Source organism: Balaenoptera musculus, chromosome 17, assembly GCF_009873245.2.
Source record: "Balaenoptera musculus isolate JJ_BM4_2016_0621 chromosome 17, mBalMus1.pri.v3, whole genome shotgun sequence".
Classification (NCBI taxonomy): Eukaryota; Metazoa; Chordata; class Mammalia; order Artiodactyla; family Balaenopteridae; genus Balaenoptera; species Balaenoptera musculus.
In genome coordinates this window covers 15,302,658-15,327,625 of record NC_045801.1, presented here as the reverse complement: position 1 = coordinate 15,327,625, position 24,968 = coordinate 15,302,658, and the positions used below count along the sequence as shown (strand labels likewise).

The window sequence follows — 24,968 nt, the reverse complement described above, 5'->3', positions numbered from 1 at the left end:
AGAGGCTTCCCCAGACACAAGGGACAAGGATGGAAAAGCAAACAAACCCCCCAAAGCGTCAGCTAATAATGAGCATACTGAAGTATGGTTCCAATGACCAACGTTAAAGGGAACAGATGTGATACAGTCTCAGGCTTAACAATGACTTTTACACACCCTCAAAGTCATTCCACGACAACAGATTTATAACATTTTGGGATAAAATGGCTGGAAAATGTAAAGATGAAGTGCTTTGCTCCAAATGATTTGGACAGATGCTTGCTAAATTGGGTTATTGCAAATTTCCTTGCACGCGGTTAACGGGAGGTAATTAGTATTCACGGGAGGAGGATTTCACCTGAATTTCATAGAGTTGACATCTATTAAAGTCAACAGACAGAAAGGCAGATCTGTGAATGTTCTTTTAAACTGGCACTTGAGAGTCTTTGCAAAAAACAATCGGCACCAACTGCCAACACACACGCTCCAGACGACAGGCTTCCCAGCAGCTCCCAAATGCCCCGTCCTCCCTTCCCCTCGTCTCTCGGCCTCGGTACATGCTGTTCCCTCCACTGGGACTCTGCCCTGCCTGCCGGCGTCTGTGCCCCCGTGTGACCCTGCCTGGGTGTCACCGGGACTGAGCAGCATTCCGGGAGCTCTGCCTGCAAGTGGCCCCCTCTCTGGGATCTCTACACCCATCACAGCCCATCACACACCATCCTGCCATTGCTTCTTCACGCTGTCTCCTCCGTCAAGACTAGGCTTCTTGCAGGTGGGGCTCCTGTCCGTTGCACAGTGCCCGGCACGGGCAACACTCAAAAGATATTTGCTGAATAATGGAAACCGGGAAGCTGGGAAGGAAGAAATCACTTGGGAAATGGTGGGTGAGGGCGGCGAGGTTCATTAAAGCCAATGGGAATGCAAACAAATTCACACAAAATAGATTTGGTTTCTCTTTCAGACTTGCTTCAAAAGACTTTTTGACATCTCTAGCTGGTTAGATATTAAGTACCACAGAGTTTATTAGACTCACGGAACTGGAAGGGATCCTCGGTCACGTGGCCCAGCGTCTGTATAATGCAGGAAACATGTGTCTGCTTTGCTCCCAAACACACCACTGATGCTCTGTTACCCTGGCAGACATTTCTCCCCAAAAAAGCCATCAACTGCAAGCCGGAGAATAACAGTACACAAATTACAGCCGAATTCTTTTCTTCCCACTGCTTCAGCTTTCTCCCTGCTTGTCCTCTCCAACAGATGCAAAGAAACTTGGGAGTTAGGGCTTCATACCCATAGCTGGGCATGTTTGCCCTCGGGAAAATGGCATGGAGCAGTCTTCTGAAAGGGATAGCTTTTGCTCGTCCCCGCTAGATAAGGCACTCAGGGAGGTCATCGGACCAACTCTAACTCCCAAGGGTGCTTAGCAAGGTCTTGGCGTGCAGTGGACACTCAAAATATTTCACAGTTGGTCTTTACCAACATCAATCCAATGTCAACCACACACCTTCCCTTTCGAGGTCCTCAATTCCTTCCCCTTAAATTCCCATCAGGTAGAGCAGGGCAAAGCACTTTCTAGGACTCACCTAAAGCTAATTAAGTCAACCAGTTTTAGAGCAGAGTAATGTCTGTGTGAGGACAGATGTTACAGTGGCAGGAACGGCTGGCTTGTGCACACAGCAATAACACTCCCAGAATTTCCAAACATCTTTTCTTCTGCCTGCTTGCAAAATTAAATTAAAAAGCAGAACAATGGGATTTCAATGCCTCACCGAGCTCTGAGAGGGCAAATGAAACACTATCTTGAATGACTGGACAGGGAATACGGTTTCTCCTATTGAGCTCGGCTGTCTAGTTCAAAGGCCGTCCTCGCCCACATTCCAGCCCCTTCCCGGCATCCCTCTGGAGAATCAAGACAAGAGAAGGCAAAAAAAAAAAAAAAAGAAAAGAAAAGAAAAGCACAGCCACCCTGACCACCTGGAATCCCTTCACCCATAAAGGCAACTTCTATCAAACCATCTTCCTTCCCACACACCCCTTTCTTCCCATTCCCCACCCAAACCCACAAGGAAAGAAAGCAATGACGCCACTGCAATCACCATGACTCTGACCTTTAAATGTTTAACCACGGATCTATTTTTTTAAGGGCCCGATAAAAAGGCAGGTGATTTGTTTTCAACGTGAGTCACAATATCCCCGCAGTGAAATAATTCAATTAAATATTTAATGGCCTTAGGTTTTGTTTGAGGCACTGCTGATGGCTGTGTCGTGTCAGCGCTGGCCATGGTCTCATGAGTGAAGGGGTCGGCCCCAGGAAGAGAGAGGGGCTCAGGGGAGGGCGGGCTGCCCTAAACCAGAGAAGCCTGGGAAGCAGGCTCGGGGGTGGGAGCGGGGCCAGCACTGTAGCATCATCTCTCGATAACACAGAAGCAGAGGCCGTGACCTCTCATGGACTATTCGCTATCGCTTTTCCCAGAGAAATCCCTCTTAACCCTTGGAGAGACACCAGGATTCTCGAGGGGGCTCTTGGCACTGAACCGTACGGTTCAGGAATTGGTTGGGTTTTGCTTCTCTGGGGTGATGTGCTACCACGAGCTGGCTTTACTCTCTCAGTTCAAAAGACCCTCCCTGACTGGAGTCGCAAGAAAATAAGGGGAGGGGGCCTCACGGCAAGGTCAGAGTACAGGCACACACACACCACCCCCCTACAAGAGTAAGAACAAGCCAACCTACTTGCCTTTATCAGTCCTTTCAGGAGCTGAAGTCTTGGGTATTACAGGAAGCATCCAAGTGATACCTAATCCAGAGAACTGTTTCATCTGAAGGATTCCAGTAACAAAAGACTCCCCAAACTACTCAATTTAGCTGTTACAGGGTATGGTTACCCTATGGAAAATGTTTAACTTCATTTGTTGTCATCTGAACGCACACAAGTATTTATCCTTCTTACAAAGAACACAGGGGACTAAACTGCACGTATTCATACATAGGTATTAAACTTGTCATATTTCCCCCAGATAATTTCCATTAAGGTACTGATCCATCATCTTCACAGGTGGCAAATACTGAAAGGCTGAAATTATTAGAAAACGTGGTTTAGGCTCAATTCTGTGAACACCACATTTCCTTTTCACCCAACATAAATAAATCCAGCACCCAAAATAGTTTGGTGCCCTGACCTTCTCCCAAAACCACTCACTCATCTGCACAGTGAATTTCTGTTGAACTAACAAATCGGCCAGAAAGCGAAATTTATAATATCAACCATCCAGTTTAAGCATTTGGCTTAAAAAACAAAATCAAACAAATAAAAAGCACCTAAAACACAAACACCTTCCAAAATATGTTGCCATCTTGTCCTTCCCCGAGAAGATCGGAAACTCGGCCTTCTCCCGTCAGCTCATCAGAGCTATCAACCGTTGCTCCCCTGGGTGAACGGATAAGTGCTGCTTAAATCAGCTTAAAACAAAGGGGAGAGATTTCCTTGCAGGCCCCATTGAAACATGCTAGTCAACACTCATGCACAGAGTCGAGAAAACTCGTCAGTGTGCAAAGACCTGTACAGACAAAAGAAGAACAAGACGGCCCTGCTCCCAAGGACCGGATCCCAGAGTAGGGGAGATAGGAGCCCACACATACTGTTTAACATGAGCTACAAAAGAGCTCCAAACCGATGGCAAGGGAGTGCCATCTTTCTGAGCAGGGCAGGGCTGTGGCGCAAGATTTTCTGTCCAGGTTGCGGAAGGGCTGGTGAGAGGCATGGACCAAAGTTCAGAGGGGAGGTGACCCAAAGCAGTCTAGACTCAGGGGGTGATGTGACAGAGAGAAAAAAAAAGGAAGGGATGGGTATGGGAGGGCTGCAGGGAGCAGTATCTGTTCACCCTGAGAGCGGAGGGTGATGAGCGAGGCAGGACCAGGAATGGAAAGTAAGTTTGACATCCAAGGCGCAGGCAACCTCGACTGGGAATTCTATGAACAGACACGGAAATCAAGAGGCGGCAGTTTGGTTTGGCTGAGTCTCAGGTACCACTGGGAGGGCCAAATATCCCTGTATTGTGCCAGGTGTGTTGATGGCGCTGAAATAGATGTCTGTCCGGATAAATGGAGACCAACCAGCAGACAGCGGGAGGAGACTGCAGGCTGACCCAAAGGGGTGGACTGGCCCAGAGTGGGGAGGTGTGGGCACGAGAATGAACGAAGCCCTCACCCAAAGCTGTTCCCTACCCTCCACATGACAAATGGCAGATGTCTGGCAAATGCCTGGAAACTTCCTGACACTCAGCTCCTTGCCCTTGTTTCATAGATAAATGCTATAAACGACACGGCCACATTTCCCCGATAGATACTTCAGCGGCTGGAAGAGCACGAGGCCCCCAATCTGTCGGGGTTTCAGATCCAAATATGCAAATCATCCCCTTTTAGGGGAAATGGTTTTCTGCGCAGGACTTGGGGTTTGGGAGCCAGAAAGAAGAGTGAATGAGAAGGCACATGTGAACGGCTGTCCTCTTTGTTGTGCAGAATCAGACTCATGTCTGGGCTCTGCCTCCTGCTAGTTATGTGACCCTGGGAAGGATTTCTCTGAGCCTCGGCGTGCTTGTCAGCAAAGTGGGCCTTTTAAGATTCTACTCAGGGAACATATGAGATAAATCACCTGAGAATACACTACAAAATGCAAAGAGCTCCACAAGGGCAAGTGGCAGAATCCTTCTAATCTTTGCATTGAACCTATCACAATAATTCTGACTCATTCTTATAGGCCGGAGTCCAGTCCAGAGAAATGAACGTGTGATAGAGAACTTAAGGATAATAATAAAACCCAAAACTTTAGACAGACCAGTACTTTCAGACACAGACTTTTAGTTCCCCAACACAGGTGGCTTTCATGGCCAAGTTCAGCTGGTACAGACCATCTGCTTGCGAGGCAACTCTACCCCCAGGGGCAGCCCAGTCTTGGCTCTGAGAGAGAAGGCTAGTTAAGGGACCCCAAACCCCAAATACACACACAAAAACTGCAGCTTTGAGAACCACTGTGAAAGGCACTTAAATGCTCCAGCTGCAAGTGCGGCTATGCTGCCTTCTTTAAACACATCGAGTTTTCTTTAATTTCTTAATGAACAGACTCCTAGGCGCTACTACAGAACAGGAAGGCTACACATCCATTTTCATGAGCAAACCCTCATACACAGCAGTGTGTCCATCCAAGAAATCCAGATGACAGGATTACATCCGGGCAATGTCCCCAGTGCCCGCCTGCACCTCCCAGGGGGCTTACCGGGTCAATTTTCCATAGTGTGCGCCTTCGATGTAAGCAAAATGAGCACCCACTACATGCAGGGTACTGTGCAAAGCCTGATGAGGACAGGAAGGGGGAGGCTGAGATTCAAACCCCATTATGCCTCCAGGGCCAGGGCTCTTAAGCACAACACTATGCTGACAAGGATAATGATGATGATGATGATAATGAGTGAAGGAACCAGACAAAGGCAAAACCACAGCCTATCTGAAGGGTGCAGGAGAGGAAGTTGGGGTGCATGGATCTTCCAGAAGTAGAATAATTTCTCACTACCCGGAGCCTTTCTAATGTTTCACTGGTTCTTTTCTGGAGAACCTTCTACATGCATTCTACATGGGTTGGTCCAGCCTACGGACAGCTTTTCAGCTGCCTTTTCTGCCAAGATGCTTGAGCTAGAAAACGACCCCATAGCCCAGGTAGCCCCAGTCAAAAAGACCTGAGAAGCATGAAGTCCAGAAATTAGCAATCTCAGCCACAGAGCAGGGGGTCATAGGAATCTAGTGCGATTCCATTCCATGAGGCAGTGTTTATTGGGAAGCACTCCTCCTGCCCTTGGAAAAGAGGTGATGAGATGTACCTGACCACAGGACAGGGTGGTCAGAAATGACCAAAGCTCAGTGAGAACAGATCAGAGTGCCCTGCAAATTCCATCTGGGATATCTGGTTGCAGGTTTCTTCCTCTGGGCGTGGCCCCAGCCTCTGCTCCAGCAGACAGAAGAGAAAGGAAGCAGGGATGGCATCTACATGGTGACGGTCGCAGGGGCTGGCGCATGCTTCCCTGGCACTAAGGTCTCCCGAGGCATCTCCCGGTCACTGTGGCTGATGAGCCAGCAGTCTGTCCCCAGCCCCTGGCCAGCCTGCACACCTGGAGGCGGAAGTGAGCCTGTCACAGGATACTGCTCCACCCCTGGGGTCCTCCCCACATTCCCGTTCACCAGGTCAAAGTTCGCACAGAGAAAACTTTCCAGGGCCTCAAGAAGCTGTCAGCCGGTTCTCAAAAGAGAAACTGAGGCTATGTTTAGGCTATGTTATGGTTGACTCTCGCGCTCCCTGGCACCTCTGATGGCGTCTTCACGGTGCCTTTGGGCTATCTGAAGACCCAGAGTCCTCTTAAACTATCTAGAACTGGTTCCATTAAATTATTTAAGTGAGTGCTCGAAGGATGAGGGTTGGCGACCAGGGAGAAACTGGAGCCCCATCACTGCATGAGCTAACACTTCTGGGCTCCACTGCGTGCACTGGGCACTCGACACTTCCCCTTCTCCACAGTCCCACAAGGCAGGCACCTCTACTTGATAAAGAAGGAGACTGAGGCTCACAGAGGTTGTCACTTATCCAAGGTCACAAGATGAGAATGTGTTAGAGCAAGGATTCAAACCGGGGCTGTCAGGTCCCAAAACCCCATTCTCAACTCCTCCTCCATAACACAGAGCTGCAGCCAAGGAGAAGAGGTGACACGGGACCAGGAAGACAGGAAGGTGCCAGGAATAAGTCACAGAGAAGGGAGGATGGGATCAGAGCCCGAGCAGCACCGTGGGTCCCCCAGGGACCGCCCAGGGGGTCAGGTAGGGAGGTGAGAGGCCTCGGGTGCCAGCCTGAGGTGTCTGAATTTCCACAGGTCACAGAGAGCCAGGGAAAGAAGACCGGGGAAGCCACATGAGCCACACTTTAGAAAAAAAAAATCGCCATTTCCTAGGGATAGAACTACCCGATGGATAGAATACTAGCTGTGATGCAAGGTACAGGACAGGTCCCTAAAGGGAGCAGAGGCTAAAAGCTTGGCAGGGGAAGAGGGGTGCTTCCCGTCACAGGCAGCAAGTCTGAGCTCCATCAACCTCGCCGCTCCTGGCCTTCTCACTCTTGGATCATGCTCCCAGTACACAGCACCAATTATCTGTTCCAATTAAACCACTGCCACAGGACACTAGATCCAATGACACAAACCAGCAGCAGGATGCTTACCCAGCCCCGGGCTGGCATTTATGCCCCTGAGTAGCAGGAAAGCTCCATCTCCTGCTCCCCACAGCTCGCCCGGGGAACCCGGGACCGCAGGTGAGCCCAGCGGGAACCCCACCTCCGTCCCCCACAGGCCCACACAGCAGGGGCTCTGGAAAAGGGCTAGAAGACACCGACGGCAGGACCTGCAGAAGACAGGGCTCGCTCACCTTCAAGTCCACTGTCCTGGGCAAGGAGGCTTTCGGGATGCCAAAGGCAATGGCACCAATCCCAAAGGGGGTTCTTTCCCCACTGACAAGAGCAATTTACAGAACATCCAAGTTACAAGCGTTTTGTTAGTTCACTAATAGACTCCTAAGCTTGGGTGTCTACAGTGGGCCAGAAACTGTGAGAAGCACCTGATATAATTTCATTTAATCCTCACTCATGGCAACCCTCGGAGACAAGGGTTACATTATCCACCTACTTCCATTTTATTTTTTTATTATTTATTTATTTAATGTATTTATTATTTATTTTTGGCTGCATCGGGTCTGAATTGCGGCACGTGGGATCTTTCGTTGAGGCACGCAGGCTTCTCTCTAGTTGTGGCACTCAGGCTTCTCTCTAGTTGTGGCGTGCGGGCTCCAGAGCGCGTGGGCTCTGTAGTTGCAGCACGTGGGCTCCCTAGTTGTGGCGCGCAGGCTTAGCTGCCCCGCAGCACGTGGGATCTTAGTCCCCGGACCAGGGATTGAACCGGCGTCCCCTGTATTGCAAGACAGATTCTTAACCAATGGACCACCAGGGAAGTCCCCACCTCCATTTTAAAGATGGGGAAACTGAGGCTAAGAGAAAGTTGCTGTATGTGGGTCAACCTAGGATTCAAATCCAGATAGGGTCTAGCTCCAAAGTCTGTCCTTCAGGTCCCATTACACCATGGCACGTTCTGGAGGGAACATGCATAGACTTCATGTCATCCTAGACTATCTACAGGAAAGTTTTATCCACCAAGAGGGCCCACGGGGCAAAAAGGGCAATGACAGTTAACATACACGGAGTGCTCACGAGCCAGGCCAAGGCTTAAGCTTTATACACACGTTCATTTATTTTAGTCCCTCTAGCAAACTTGTGAGGAGGTACTATTATCATGCCCATTTTATAGACGAGGAAACTGAGACTCAGGGCAATTAGGTCACTTAAAGTGACACAGCTTAAGAAATGCTCGAGCTGGGTACTGAGCTCTAAGGGTACCTGACTCTGACACCCAAGATCTGACCACTGAGCCACACTACAGCTGGATTTTCTGTAAGCCCCTCCCCAAAACAGACCCCAAGTACAAGTGTCTACGTTCCCAGTTGCTGAGACAGACAAGCGCCTCCGATGTAAGTAGCCTCCTGTCCTGGTGGAGGTTGGGCAGGCATTGTTTCCATCCCAACCCACACAGAGCCTGACTGAAGAGTGGGTCCCTTCTCCCAGACAGCACACCGTAAGGCCTCCCCAACACCCTGGAAGAACAAGAGGTCTCCCTAAGTGAATCATCCGGACAACGAAAATTCCCTCTGTGAGCATCATGAGACTTCATCTTCATTTTAACTGTGAGCTTTTTAAAAACACATTGCACATATTATGCCATCTGTCAACACAGCCATTGAGAGCCAAGCAGGCCCCTGTTACACAGAGGGATGTCATGCACACGGGGAAAAGGCGACTCGGGGATGGAGCAGAGCATGAGACCTGGAGGATGAGGAAGGGGAAGGACAGGGAAGAAAAAGGACGAGAGAGGCCACTGATAGTTTTCATTATTTTGATTTTCCTTTTTTTTTTTTTTTTTTTAATTTATTTGTTTATTTATTTTTAGCTGCGTTGGGTCTTCGTTGCTGCACGGGCTTTCTCTATTTCGAGAGCGCAGGCTCAATAGTTGTGGCGCACAGACTTAGTTGCTCCACGGCATGTGGGATCCTCCCGGACCAGAGCCCGAACCCATGTCTCCTGCATTGGCAGGCAGACTCTTAACCACTGCGCCACCAGGGTAGCTCTTGATTTTCAAAGATGTCACATCTACGATCTGATTTCTCCCCACAATTCTAAGGAAGGAGGAGCAAGTGAGAACTGCTGTCCTTGGTTTACAAACAGTGGAAGTGAGAGTCAAAGAAATTCAGCCACATACCAGGTGGTATAGACACTTGCTGTACAACGGGACCCACGGACCAGCAGCAAGACCTGGGAGCCCCTGCTCCAGACCTCCTACATCACGGCCTGCATCCCAACAAGACCCCCAGTGATTTGCAGGCACTTTCAAGTTTGAGATATGCTGGTCTAGTGCACAGGCTTTGAGGTCAGAAGAATCTGGGTTCCGGTTCCAGCAACACTATTCACTGGCCATGTGACTCACAGCCAGCTACGTAGCCCTACAGGCCTGAAAACTCTCATCTGTAAAGCAGTACTTATCGACAAGGACGTTGTAAGAAGTAAACAAATAATGCATGTAAAGCACTTAGCACAAAATCATTACCCGCCCCCCAAAATAGCAGTGAGCTCTGCTATTGCCAACATTTAAGGGTAGAACCCAAGTCACCACATCCCGCCTCTCATTACTTTCATCCTTCGGGAAACCTCTGGCCATGGCACTCCAGAACCTGCCTGGTAGGTTGCAATGTTCTGCCACCCACCACTGTGTTCTTAAATACACAATTTAACACAGCATCGTCACCGAGATAAAGCTGCCAACCACACTTGGAGCCAAAGACCCACTTGTGTAAGGAAGGGAAAATAGTGACTAACGGTGGCACTTAAACATCTCGTCAGCCAGCACCACAAGGCTTTGCCCTTGAGCCTAAAGCACCTCACACACCAGGCACTGAGGTCAAAGGCAAGGAAGCCGGGACACAGGACAGGCCAGCTCTTCTGGACTCTGATTCCAGGCGAGTTGCCACAGCTGGGGGCCCTGAGGACATGGTCTCTACCTTGACCCAAGAATCTCCCCATTGACACAAAATGTCCTTTACTTCAGGGCCAGTAAACACAAGACACACAACACGTGAGCCCTTCCAGACACCGAAGGCACGTACGAAGTAAAGGTTTTGTCTACACAACAGGGTCCCCAACACCTCTGTGCAGGTCAGAGCCTGTCCCGGGCAGCTGGCCGTTACCCCGCTCACAACCCTGCTTTTCCCCTGAGCCTCACCAGGCACTTGGCCTCGAGTCCTGGTCAACTCTTACCTGTCCCTCACTCATCTCAAGGCTCCCCAACTGTGTCCTAAGATGTCTCTGGCTCCATACGGTGCACTTCACTCCCAAAGGCCCCTGGGTCTACCGGCTTCTGTCTCTTCCCAGCTCAAACCATTTGCAGCACCACTCTCATCTTTGTCAACCTCCTACAACAGATCCTGCCTCATCGGGCCCTACTGCTTACAGAATAAGACCCAGGGCTCTCCAGAGTCAAAGGCAGCAAAGCTAAGGCTCCCATCACTGCCCGACCACCCACGCCCAGCCTTCTGGCCTCGCCCCTGAGATAACAGATCTGGAGTTGGCTGGTGGTGATGGTTGTCCTGCTGGTTTGGTTTTAACAGAAGGTAAACAGAACAGGGAGGAAGAGGTAAGGAGCTGACTCTCCACGCTGCCCTTTATTAGCGCGCACACACCACAAGCCAAAGTCAGCAAAAAATAAGCTGGATCTTGCTACCAACTGGAAATTTCTCCAACCATGGGGCTGTTGCTGTCTTAGGAGCCAACACTTTAATAAACCTACTGTTGGTCAGAAACTTTTGGGAACTCACATTTAAGAACAGCATTCAGAATCAGGTTTATAAGTAACTTAAGAAAACCCATTTCTGCAACTGTTTCACGGTCATATGCACGTTCCGATCGTAAGCGGTACTGAACAGCTTTGTCACCCAACCTGGTACCAGGACTTGGCTCCAACTCCTATTGGAAAAATTAGGTCCGATCTCAGTGGGGTACAAAGTTACCACAGTAGGGACTTCCCTGGTGGTGCAGTGGTTAAGAATCCACCTGCCAGCACAGGGGACACGGGTTCGAGCCCTGGTCCGGGAAGATCCCACATGCTGCGGAGCAACTAAGCCCGTGTGCCACTACTACTGAGCCTGTGCTCTAGAGCCCGCAAGCCACAACTACTGAGCCCTCATGCCTAGAGCCCGTGCTCCGCAACAAGAGAAGCCACTGCAATGAGAAGCCCGCGCACCGCAATCCAGAGTAGCCCCACTCGCCACAACTAGAGAAAAGCCTGCGCACAGCAACAAAGACGCAACGCAGCCAAATATAAATAAATAAATTAATTTAAAAAACAAAGTTACCACAGTGAATGGTTTTAAAGTAATGTTTGTTGATTCCAATTCGATATTTCTGTAGAGTTCTGATGGTGGTTCTAGAAATGGTTCCCTGGAAGATCTGAGCAATGGCCACACTGATGGAGCAAAGTGAAATTAGTTGCCGAGAGCAATTAATGCAATGACTGCTCTCACACTTCAAGGTGTGATCCAGATCCAAATTTAGGTATGAAAGTAGACATTCATCAAAATGACAAAACAGCCATGACCTTCTCCAGATAGCTTCCTTTGAGACCAGTAAGAAGGATACTATATAGGCCAGTCCTTCTTCTAAGTGAGATACACAAAGCTCCAATGACCCCTATGTTTCTTTGTACTTTCCTTCATCATCCTTTCAAACCACATTGTATAAATATTTACAAATACGAAGAGATCTCCACCTGTCACCAAGGACACACCGTTTACCAAAAGGGTTATGACAACTGGAAAATATAAGTCACCAGCCTGATTTCTGTGATCAGCTAACTAGAGCCTTCACATTTCCTTGATCTAAATCCCTTTTCTCCCCTGTTGCTAAAAACAACATTGGGCAGATGTACAGTCCACGCCCTTGGTATTCAGTGCGTGGTCCCTGAATCAGCAGCACCAGCGTCCGGGAGCTCAACAGGAATGCAGCATCCCCGGCCTCACCCAGACTGGCTGACTCAGAACCTGCATGTTACAAGACCCCGAGTGATGCCTGTGCACATCAGTGTTTGAAAAACGCTGCTCTATGTGACAGTTTTAAAAGACAGCAAATGATTTTAAAGAGCCCTAATGAATGTTTTGTCTTTCCAAAATAATGGACCCTCAACTTTTTGTTTTTACAAAACAACAAACTCTCCTCTGACTCCGTTTCCTCATTTACTAAAAGGGAACACGGCACATTCTCAACCCTGCACAATCTCCCTGGATTTTTGTTAAGTTAATGCGGAATCAGCCTTGCTCAGAGCCTGGAACATAAAAGGCGCTCCGTTAAACGCCCACTTCTTAACCCTCCAATCATCACTTCTCTCCTCTCCCTTTCTTCCTCTAAGCAAACCTCATTTTGGGGTTGAAAAGGAGAAAGACTAAGGAATAGCACTTGAGAGAAGAGGAGGAAACAAATGCAGAGAACAAGTCACAGGACACAGCTGCTCTACTTTGCCTCAAAAGTAAGTAAATAAAGTGAAAGGATGCTGGTTGTAGCTTCCCCTTCAGGTAGCAGATCAACTCCAGTCAGCCCAGAAACATGGCTGCGGTCCCCAAAGCTTAAGAAGACTTAGACTTCTTTCCTAAAACGCTCAGCTGTAAATTTACATGTAAACAGAGAAATGTGTAATGCTTGATACATCCCAGCCAAAGGCCCTAACACCGCTGTTCCTATAAAGCCCCCAGGTCCCTCTAGCCAGAGCGCAGGAAAATCATTATCACTGTCACCTATTGTGGGTTATCTCCCATCTGCCACGCTAAGTTGCTTGAGGCTGGGGAGAGTGGCTTATTCATCTTTACACCCTCCAAAGCACTGCAAGACCCAGGAGACAGTGGGTGTTCAATCACTGCTGTTGCGAGGACGTCCTGAGCTGTTATTGTCTGTACTGCAATTGCCCTATTTCGAGGTGGACTCCACTTATTTTATGGCCCCCCCGATTTCTCTTTTGTTCGACTGCTATCATGCTTTCCATCTGGCTGCTAAACAAAATAATGAGGAAGTTTACTTTCTCAGTATTCTCACCTAGGCTAAATAAAATGCCCTGTACATACACCAAGTATTGCACGGGTCTCTGAGGAAGGTCTTGAACACAAAGGTGAGAGGGTCCGTTTGCCAGGCTCCTCGGGCTATGACACTAAGTCCAAAGCAGCCTCAGACACAGGTTCCTGGGTTTATTTCCAGTTACTGGCAGATCTCTTTCTCTCTTTTTTATTAAACATGTTTTGAGACTCCAAATGCGAGGAAACTGTAACAAAGGTTATTATTAACTCAGGGAGCTTACCTCCAAAAAGTTTTCCAAAGGGCAGCCAATGTGACACGATCATTCTGACAGCTATGACAAATTAAGCTTTATTTGCCCAAGAGCCCTCCCTGTTCATTTAGCTGTGATCACTGAGGCCTCATGATCCTAGCTGAGGAAAGGCACACCCAGCTGTCACTCAGAGCCTCAGAGCTCACAGATTGAGTCTCCAAGTATTCCTGTACAACGAACAGAAAGCACCCGAACACCATCACCATCGAGAAGGGCGCCCTCGAGAGGGGGCTGCCTCACATCTTGGTACATGGGGCTCCATCATGACCTTGTGTGATGGCCTCAGAGCCTCTTTAGAGGAACCAAAGGTCAGCATCTGCTGTGGGCAGGGAGTCAATGGCAACTGACTCTACCAACTGCATGATCTTTCAGGACTTGCTTACATCATTTAAAAATTCAAAGGTATAAAACCTGGAACTAAGATGAGACTTTCCTCTGGTGTCCATGGAAATGGCTAAGGATGGAAGGATCTTTTAATCTTCTGCTGCATGCCCTGTACCTTACATGGTCCCCCACTCTGATATCACAACAACCCAGAGAGTCAGACATTTACCCCAAAGACCAGGAAACTGTGGCCCTGCTAAGGCCCCAGAAGTAAGTACCAGGCTCCAGGACTGTCTACTCCAAAACAAGTACACTTGTTCATACTTTTCTAAAGGGCCATCCTGTTCCCTCAAAAGGGAGTTCAGATTAAGGTGGCTAGGTTTTAAAATCAATTTATTAATCTAATCCCTCCCAAGGATATATTCTGTGAAAGAGAACAGGGAAACAGGGTGGGAACTAGAGAAGCAAACAGAAGCAAGAGAGGTTTCGGATGGTGACAATAAAGAATCACTCACGGGACTTCCCTGGTGGTGCAGTGATTAAGAATCCGCCTGCCAATGCAGGGGACCCCCGGGAAGATCCCACATTCTGCAGAGCAACTAAGCCCGTGCGCCACTACTGAGTCTGCGCTCTAGAGCCCGCGAGCCACAGCTACTGACGCCGGTGCGCCTAGAGCCCGTGCTCCGCAACAAGAGAAGCCACCGCAAGGAGAAGCCTGCGCACTGCAACGAAGAGTAGCCCCGGCTCGCCGCCAACTAGAGAAAGCCCGCGCATAGCAACAAAGACCCAACGCAGCCAAAAGTAAATAAATTAATTAATTTTTTTTAAAAAAAGCATCACTCACGGCCAGTACCACATGAGGGTTGCATGGGGTGAGGTGCCTGAGTGGGCTGAGGCGGGGGATACAAGCCCAAGGAAGCCCTTCTCCCAAGGGGGAAGCAGAGTACAGGGCTCTGATGTGGATGGGCTGGTGCGGGGCTTGGTACTGGAAGGTGAGCACTAAACACTTGCAGAAATGCAGGCAGGAGGGGGTTAGAGCATCTGCAAACCTCTGGCCTTGGCCCAGCTGCTGTTTCATGCTGGGGCCTGCAGGAAACAGGTGGTCATTTCCATTCACATCCTGGCAGGAATGGAATTTCTGTGTCACATTTGGGCCTCAGATTCTTCACCCAAAGCAGTGTTCTCCTGATGAGCCTTTAAGTGAAGGGGTGATCTGCCTCTAAAAGCTAGAGGGCTGGGTTTCATAGCTACACTTTGGATGCATGCACTTGCTCATTCATTCGTTTCATACAAACTCTGACTGAGCCCAGGTGTGAAGGTTGCTATGGGAACATGAAACCAAATCAGTCTGAACTTGCCCTCAAAGCAAGTCTGCTCTCATAGAAGACTTAGACACAAGTTAGATAAATTAAGGAGGTGAAAGAGGTTTGGGAGTTTATAAAGGAGATGTATTAATTTCAGTTGGTAGTTAGGATAGTGCTTCCCAAGCTTTACTGTGCATAATAAAAATCACCTGAGAAACCTTCCCTTCCTTCTCATGAAATTCCGTGATTCCTCTATCTTTTTTTAGGGCAGAAGAGATTGACTTTATAGTATTTTCCTTTAAGTCAGAGAATGTAGTCTTTGACAATAAAGCTAATAAAGATGTTAATCATAATTTTTTTTAACCTCAGAGAGATCTAAGGAAATTTCAAATGTCATGACTACAAAAGGTTTAAAGATTGAACACTGCTACCCAATGTTAAAGGTCATTCCCTTTGACCAATGGAGAAGACATAGTTAAGAAAGTACACAGAAGTGTTTGTGATCAAATCCACAACCAAACTGGCCCTTAGAATTCAGTAATGCTGCTGAATGGAGCTTCAAAGGAAGCCCCAATCATCCAAAAATAAGCTTGGAAAGAGAAGAAACAGGAAAAGGGATCACACTCGCACATTCCATTTCCAAAGTTCCTTCCCTGGAGGAGATCCGTGCCCTTTGGAACACTGTCAGGAAACTGCAGGGTCCATGGTGGGATAAGCAGACACCTGCGGTCCCCACATCCTCAGAGCAGTTCTGGTCTCCCCGGTGCTCCAAGAGAACAGAAAGGGCCACAGAGCTAATTACTACCATTCAAGCATGAAGCTGAAATATCCCCCAAATGCTTCCCTTATAATAACCTAGGAGTTTTTAGATTAACACCCATCATAGACATACTTCCTGCCACTTTGGTCAGGACACAGGAGGGTGACAGGGACCCTGAGGCCACAAAAGAATGAGTAGCAGAGGACAATGATGCATTTCTTAATCACTAGTGATTATTACCTTAATGTTAAAAGCAAACAAATGATAAATATCATGTCGGAAATACAGAAACAGCCCTCACAAGGTAAAGAATTTTAATTAACTGGGAAGGCCACTTTGAATTCATCGAAAGGCTGAACTGGCGATACAAATGGATGTATTAACTAGACATTTTAACAACAAAAAAAGGACTTCTATTTTTCAAATGCATATACAGTAATGAGCTAGGTTAAAAGGTGTTGGCAAGCAGAAGTCCTAGCAACCTGCTTTAATGAAGATGTAAAATTCTCACAACAAAACTGTGTAAACAAGCTTCTCTAAAGTGCTATAAAAGCAGATGCTATTAAACAGACAATCCTTCTGATAGTATTAACTTGCCTCATAGATTTCTTTTCTATGTAGTGTTAAGACCGTTATTGTCTAAATGTGCATAAACTTGGGAGCTGGGAAGCCTAATTGAACAAGATTTCTGCTAAACTGCCTGCCCCCCAAAACTAATAATAATAGTGAATGAGATAAACATTATAAAGACAGACTAATATAATAAGCCTATTACACTGAGCTGACATTTAATGAGCACCTACTATGTGAAAGGCTCTTTCACATATACTGTTTACTAGCTGGACCCTTCTCAACTTCAGTGCTGAAGAAGAGCTGTTCATCCCATTTCACAGATGAGGAAACTGAGTGGCTTCCCTTAGTTCTTATAACTGATCATGCTGGGCTAAGAACCCAGCTCTCTCGACTCCCAGGCAGCCCACTCCCTATTCTTTCACCCTCTTGAGCCTATTTCCCACCAAGCAACTGGAGGCAATGCTAAGAAATGCAGTCACTCTGGGTCAGTAGAAAAACTATCCTCTCTGATGTGATGGTTGTTTGATTATTTTAAGAAGTCAGAGCAGGAAAGGACTCAGAAATTATACACACTCTTTAAACACTTTAACTTAAAACATTCATTCTTCAGTCTTGTGATAAAGGGCCAAGGTCTTTCCTTTCGAGTATGGATCTGCTGTATGGAGGTCTGTGGTCTTTCTAGCAAAAAACCACACTCTGCAATGTGTGATTTCAGGTTCCTTTAAGGAGAGTTTCACTACTTGCAAAGAGAAGAGTCCTTCTAGATTTGAACCACCACGATCCCCCCCCCCCACTTTTTAAACCGATTCAGCTCAACCATACCTAAAACACCAGGATTTTTTTTTAATACGTTGTTTTTCAAGTCTTTCCAAAACACACAATGTAGTTTTAAGAAAAACCGTGTCTCTTCACCCTCAGAATTCATCCGTTAATATATCTCATTCAATTACATAATTACAAAAAGCAAGTACTAGTGGTAAAAACAACTTTGGAGGACAAAACACAACTAACCAGGAAGCAGAGCACACTCCTCTGGAGGGAGCAGATGTGGTAGGGGACAGACAAGGGAGCAATCACACCCCCAATGTGGACCACGGGGAGGGAGGGCAGCATCTCTGCCACTGGAGGCCAGTTAAGATAGGGTTTGTCACACACACCTGTAAGTGCCTTGGGACAAACACTGGGCGATTCCATCAGAAAGCAGAGCAGTATTAGAGCAGGAGAAAAGGTGAGCCCCAACAAACATGGGTCTAAATAACCATGACCTTCACAAGCCCCAGGACCTCTGTGAGCCTCAATTCCCGGAATGAGTGGTTAAAACAGTGTTCCTCATGCAGCTGCCACAAAAATTCAATAAGAATATAGAGAAAGCACCCAGCCCCAGCCTTGGAACATAGAAATGCTCGATAATCATGAGCTCCTTCTCTGCCTGTGTACCTTTCTCCCTCAGCGGCTAGCAACGTGCTTCAAAGTTGAAAGCACTGAAGATGGATGGATGGATGGATGGATGGATGGATGGATGGATGGATGGATGGATGGATGGATGGAGGGATGCACAGACGGACAGAAGGAGAGCCAGATGGGCAGCTGGTGTGGTGGCAGAACTTTAAAAACCCTTCGTTTTAGTAACTTCCTTGGCTCACACAGCCCAAATAAATGAATCAAGAAGCTATATCCTGAAGCAGAGTTTTCCCCACCAAAAGATGAATGAATTCTAATTTTATCAACAACATGGATAAAAGGAAGAGAGGCAAGCAGAAGAGAATTCAGAAAGTATCAGTCCCGGATGCTAAACAAAAGAACCGGCTCACTGGTGGATACATCTTTTTTCCCTCTTCCTTCCAATTGCAGTTACTGAGAATGAGGATACAGGAGAACGAGTGTGGTTTTTTTCAAGGGGCAGAGAAATGCATAGACAACTAAATCCAGCAAAAAGTTAAATTATTTACCTTTTGTTTTCAATAAACAGCAAGTCTAAAAAGGTTAAAAGGAAAATAGTTCCAGAAGGACAACCATGTGGCTTGGTTTCAAGTATAATACTTAGCATTTCATAAAATGCACAGTTAACTGGAAAGATGTTTAAACTCTGAAATGAAGCAGGTGCAGAATACACACTTTCTGTGGTGGAAGTGGTATGAATGAAAAAGCAGGCAGAATGGAAGGCCCTAAGCTCAGCACATCTTAAGTTTTTTTAATGGAATCAATCACAGCAGATAAAGCTTTCACTCATTCTGTAGATTTTTTTTTAAACAAAAGCTCAGAGTTCAAGAAGACACACCCAAAATACCTTGGGAGGGGAAACTATACTCAGAAGAAAAACATCTCAATTTTAAAAGGAGCCAAAGTCAGCTTACCCTTCTCAGTTTCAGCTAATTCCCATCTTCCTTCCAACAACCCATGTGGGTGTCACTAAGCTTTAAAACTCCAGATATTTCCTCAGCTAGTAACATATGCATGAACCCACCCAATTGGGAAATAATGAGTCTCTTAAGGCAACCTCACTTTTCTTCTATGTAACTTAAAGAAAATATGAAAACAGTCAATGGCCTCTGTTTCTCTAAGCCTCAGTTTCCTCATCTGTGAAATGGGGATAGTGGAACCTATTTCAGACAGCTGTTGTGAGAACTAAAGATACATAACAGACTTAGAACTCCCTGCATAATAACTCCTCAATCCATAGTAGCTGCTATCATTCTTCTGCTCTATATAATTAGCAAAAAAAAAGAAAAAAAAAGTAAGGATCTTCGATCAATAAACTTGGCAGAGTGAAAAAAAACCGCTAACACTTAATGTAAAGGAGACAACTCTCCATCTAGTGAGAGGTATCTGGCCAAATCCTTCCAAAAAAAGCATTTGGCAATAAAGAACAAAAGCCTTAAAAATGCTTGTGCCTTGACTCAGTAATTCTACCTTAGAACTCTAACCTAGGGAAATAAGATATGCAAAAAAATGCACAGGAATGCTTGCTGTGGCATCATTTATAATACTGGAATGCTGGGAACAAAGATAAAATCAACAGCCGGGAAATGGCTGAAGAAACAGTTGTATGTTCATATGAGTTCATGTTTCTGCAGCCATGAAAAAATTATTACAATATAATTTAAAAATTAAAATCTGTACCCCAAACTTACAGACTTTATGTGTAATATATTAATATATTTAAAATATTGTGCATTCACACAGTTGAACTATACACATATGCATGTATATATGTATATACATATTTATGGAAAAATATTAGAAGTACAATTAAATATTATGTTAGGTATTTCCAGATGGTGAAATTACAGGTTATTTTTACACATTTGTAAGAGGATAACTGCTCTGTGTTTTTGAAATTCTGTGCAAAGAATTTATTTTAAAAATCAGAAAAAAAAGTTATCAACAAGTTTGTGGGAGAGGGAAGGGGGAGGGGCAGTATAGGGGTAGAAGATTATTAGGTATAAAACAAGCTACAAGGATGTATTTATTGTACAACATGGGGAATATAGCCAATATTTTATAATAACTATTAAAAGAGTATAAAAAAAGGTTTGTGAAGTGTGTGTGATGGAGAGAGAGAAAGTACATTAAAGAGATATCTCCACAGCCTATCTTCATGAAAACCAATTGGAAGCACACTGTTAGTAGCTGATGCTTGAACACACTGAAAGAGGGGACAGAATATGATCCCCTTAGGCCCACAGTTTGAGACACATTAAGCTTGGGGTCATTTCCTTGAAGACCTGGGCACAAGGGCATTGCCCATTTCCACGTATGTATGATCATCTGTGTGTGTGTGTGTGTGTGTGTGTGTGTGTGTGTGTGTGTGAGCTCCCAAACCAAAACCACATTTAAATGCGTGAGTAGCACATAATTCTGTAGTACTTTGGTTTCCCTGGCAACCTTATCTCTGTCTTCTTTGATCTCAGCCACAGATGAAATCATCTTGGTCCTCCAAAGTCCCTGAGATCCACTGCCAGCTCCAGAGTGGCCGACCATGGCAGAATGCTCACTCGCTAAGAAAGAAGTTCTAATCAACAAATTTTTTCATAACACAATGGATCTTAAAGAGTGGAATCTTGATATCTTCACCATTTGAGTTCCAAACTGTCTGATTTTCATATGTTACCAAAATTTAATTTTAGCATCACGTAAACATAATTAATCTTTTTCACTAAGAGGAAGGAAAAAGGAAATTACATTTAAGTCTCTAACTTTGCTAAACAGTACCAAAGTCTAAACATTTACCTGCTGTCTCCACCTGGGGTCCCTTGAGCAGCAAGTGGGGGGTTTCCCAGACCTAATTTTAACAAGTGAATGTCAAAATGGGGAAAAAAACCTTCCAGGGTCTGTGAGCAAGGCTTTGACATCTGAACACTACAGGCAGAATAGTATGGAGAAACCAGGAGATAATTTCAAACAGGGGATGAGGAAACTTTAAGTCATCCATTTATGATCCGGTAACTATAAGAGGACTTAAAACATTTTATGAAAATGTGTCTGCCCCTTAAGTCATTTTTCTAAGGATGTGTCTGTCTAAATAAACTGGCTAAAGTTAGGCATGTCATGCAGTTCTTTAACCATAAACACTTAGTGGGGGCCGACCATTAGGCTGGCATTGTGATAGGTCTTGGGGACCCAAAGGTGAAAAAAGGTCGCCTGACTCAGACACTTTCTCGGGTTTGTCAAAATATATATCTTTCCGTGTACAGAACAAAACAGGGGCTCCCACACACGCAGGGTGGCTGGTAGAATTGTTCTTCCCCACAAGAACCCTAATAACACTGATCTTAGAGCAGCTACAGTAATGTGCGTCCACTGTGGAATCACAAGCTTAAAGCTTGTGATTCCTTTACAAAAACAATTTTTAAACTATTTTCCCAAGTCTCATTTTCTCTGTTATATAGCTCAGCATGATTTCCAATTTTAAGCTCAAACATTTGACTTCAACTCCTTATCATAAGTGCCCGGAAAGCAATAATGACCATGTGCATCTTACTATTCTGAGAGCTTCTAAGCTTTCAGTGGAAAACAGTTGTCCAAGTTCCCAAAAAGACAAAACCCAGCGTCCTTCTCCCTCAGCCCAGGTGGTAACACAAGGACCTTTGCTCTCTAGGGGCAGAAAGGTCAATGACCCTCATCTAACTTCAAAAAGACTGTGGTACCACCATGAGCTGGTAAGGCAAACGAATCCCAATAGTTCCTGCTATATTTTTCCCCCACCGCCACCCACCACTGTAAATATGTCTATTTAGAAAAAATGATGATGTATTCAAAACACATTTAATGGACAGTGGGTTTTTTTTTTTAATTGTATTTAATTCTTTTTTTTTTTTTTTTTTTTTTTGGCGGCACCACACGGCATGCAGGATCTTAGTTCCCCAACCAGGGATCGAACCCGCGCCCCCTGCAGTGGAAGTGCGGAGTCTTAACCACCAGACAGCCAGGGAAGTCCTCAATTCATTTTTTAAAGGCAGTCCTGGGCCATGCTGAAACCTCAACTTCAGGAAACCAGGAATCCATTTCCTTTGTATTTTCTTCCCTTCCTCCCAAGGTAATATTACCAAGGCTGAGTTCACAAGCTTTAGTCCTTTAACCTAATGGCTCTGCCATCTCATCTTTAGTCAATTATATACTAAACAGTTTATGTTCTGGAAAATGTGAATAATAAATATAGCTGACATCTAATCAGCATTTCTTTGTAAATAAATGGAATAAATAATCAGATACTAGGAAATTTTTTTAAGCTTCTAAACATATTTTCCTGGATCACAAAGAACAAGTCCTGGAGTTTCTCAAATTATCTTTTAAATAAGGCATCTCTTACACATTCACTGATTTTTAATTTTTATTTATTTATTTATTTAATTGTTGGCTGTGTTGGGTCTTCGTTTCTGTGCGAGGGCTTTCTCTAGTTGCGGCAAGCGGGGGCCACTCTTCATCGCGGTGCACGGGCCTCTCACTATCGCGGCCTCTCTTGTTGCGGAGCACAGGCTCCAGACGCGCAGGCTCAGTAGTTGTGGCTCGCGGGCCCAGTTGCTCCACGGCATGTGGGATCTTCCCAGACCAGGGCTCGAACCCGTGTCCCCTGCATTGGCAGGCAGACTCTCAACCACTGCGCCACCTGGGAAGCCCTCACTGATTTTTAAAAGCAAGTTAAATCCATACTTTGATAATTTAGACAACCTGCAAGAAATCCAATGGCAAATCCTTCAAAACTTAAACTACTACTGAGAAAATGGTATGCAATATTTGGATACAACAGAACCAAGGTTTCCCAAGTGCTTTAAAAGACTAAATGCCGGGCTTCCCTGGTGGCGCAGTGGTTAAGAATCTGCCTGCCAATGCAGGGGACACGGGTTCGAGCCCTGGTCCAGGAAGATCCCACATGCCGCGGAGCAACTAAGCCCGTGCACCACAACTACTGAACCTGAGCTCTAGAGCCCATGAGCCACAACTACTGAGCCTGTGTGCCGCAATTACTGAAGCCCGTGAGTCTAGAGCCCGTGCTCCACAACAAGAGAAGCCACTGTAATGAGAAAACAAAGAGTAGCCCCTGTTCACCACAACTAGAGAAAGCCTGTGCACAGCAACGAAGACCCAACACAACCAAAAATAAATAAATAAATAAATTTATTTTTTAAAAAAAGACTAAATGCCCCTGAGTTTTAAGCCTTTCATACTGAAGAGAGCCATTAGAAAGCTATTACCCACACACTGAGAGCTCACTTTGCCCTCCTCCCCTAATTCCTCAGGCCCACAAAGAAGCTCACCTAGCTCCTGAGCAAGACGACAAGACTAGCACCCATAGGAGTGCACCCTATTTCCAGAAAATACATTAACTTGGAAAGGCTTGGGGCCTTTGCACCAAAGCCAGTGGGAAGCGCAGTGACATTTCCCAAGGAAGCCCAGCAGCCACCCACGCCCTGGTCTCAGGTTCAGGAGGCAGGAAGCAAAAGCCACCCTCCCCTCAAACTGCATCCACTCCCAGCTCCTGACCAGGAGATGTTTCATCACAAAGTGAAATAAAGTGAGACTCCAAGGCTGCGGGAGCTGCAGTGAAACCGACATCATATGGCTGTGACTATGCCACGATGAAAAATGCCTGATTTAACCAACACCCATGGGGTCCACATCTGCAATCACCAAGCCGTGGGGTGCACACAGCCAGCTCTCCCACAGCTTCTACAATATCCAGCCTCAAGCAAGAATGGATTGTGATTTAATCTCCTCCAAAAAAGAGTTACCCTTCCTATCTTTTGTGAGCTACCTGTTATCCATCTTCCAAAAGTGTCAGAAAGTAATAGTCCTAATAATAATAGCCATTTCCTGCAAATCAAAACTACAATGAGGTATCACCTCACACCAGTTAGAATGGGCATCATCAGAAAACCTACAAACAACAAATGCTGGAGAGGGTGTGGAGAAAAGGGAACCCTCTTGCACTGTTGGTGGGAATGTAAATTGATACAGCCACTATGGAGAACAGTATGGAGGTTCCTTAAAAAACTAAAAATAGATTTACCATATGATCCAGCAATCCCACTACTGGGCATATACCCAGAGAAAACCATAATTCAAAAAGACACAGGCACCCCAATGTTCATTGCAGCACTATTTACAATAGCCAGGTCATGGAAGCAACCTAAATGCCCATCGACAGACGAATGGATAAAGAAGTTGTGGTACATATATACAATGGAATACTACTCAGCCATAAAAAGGAACGAAATTGAGTCATTTGTTGAGACATGGATGGATCTAGAGACTGTCATACAGAGTGAAGTAAGTCAGAAAGAGAAAAACAAATATCACATATTAACGCATGTATGTGGAACCTAGAAAAATGGTACAGATGAGCCGGTTTGCAGGGCAGATGTTGAGACACAGATGTAGAGAACAGACATATGGACACCAAGGGGGGAAAACTGCGGTGGGGTGGGGATGGTGGTGTGCTGAATTGGGCGATTGGGATTGACATGTATACACTGATGTGTATAAAATTGAGGACTAATAAGAACCTGCAGTATAAAAAAACAAACAAACAAAAGTAATACTAAACTTTCATTGGGTTATTTGTATGGAAATATGTTAATATAAATGTTTCAGACATTACATGAAATTTCTAAAAATCTTATATGTTCTGGTATAATGTTATAAGTCACAATTCTAGTTATTACTTTAAAATGTATATCTCAGAAATAACTAAATTTCCTTGTCAATTGCATTATTATGAACTTTCATCAAATCTTTAACCGTGGTCATTTTTAAGTCTTTTGTCATTTACAGACAGTTCTGGGTGTACTCTGATGCTTTTGCAAATATGTTCCTATAAAAGGGCTTCATCTTCAAGAAATTCAGGGAAAAGACTCTGACAAGTACAGGTTTCTGGTAACTGACTGTACTGCTGAACTGAATGAATAAGCATTTTCAGAACTCTAATGAAAAACTGATGAACTCATAAAAGTGCTAACAAAAGATCAAGATGAAAAA

The 24,968-nt window shown here is 45.7% G+C and overlaps 1 protein-coding gene across 8 annotated transcripts in view; it reads right to left on the bottom strand.

Annotated features, from left to right (window-relative positions):
• MTSS1 (MTSS I-BAR domain containing 1) overlaps positions 1 to 24,968 on the bottom strand; it is a 165,933-nt gene that overhangs the window by 60,103 nt on the left and 80,862 nt on the right. The gene's annotated exons all lie outside the window — the stretch shown is intronic.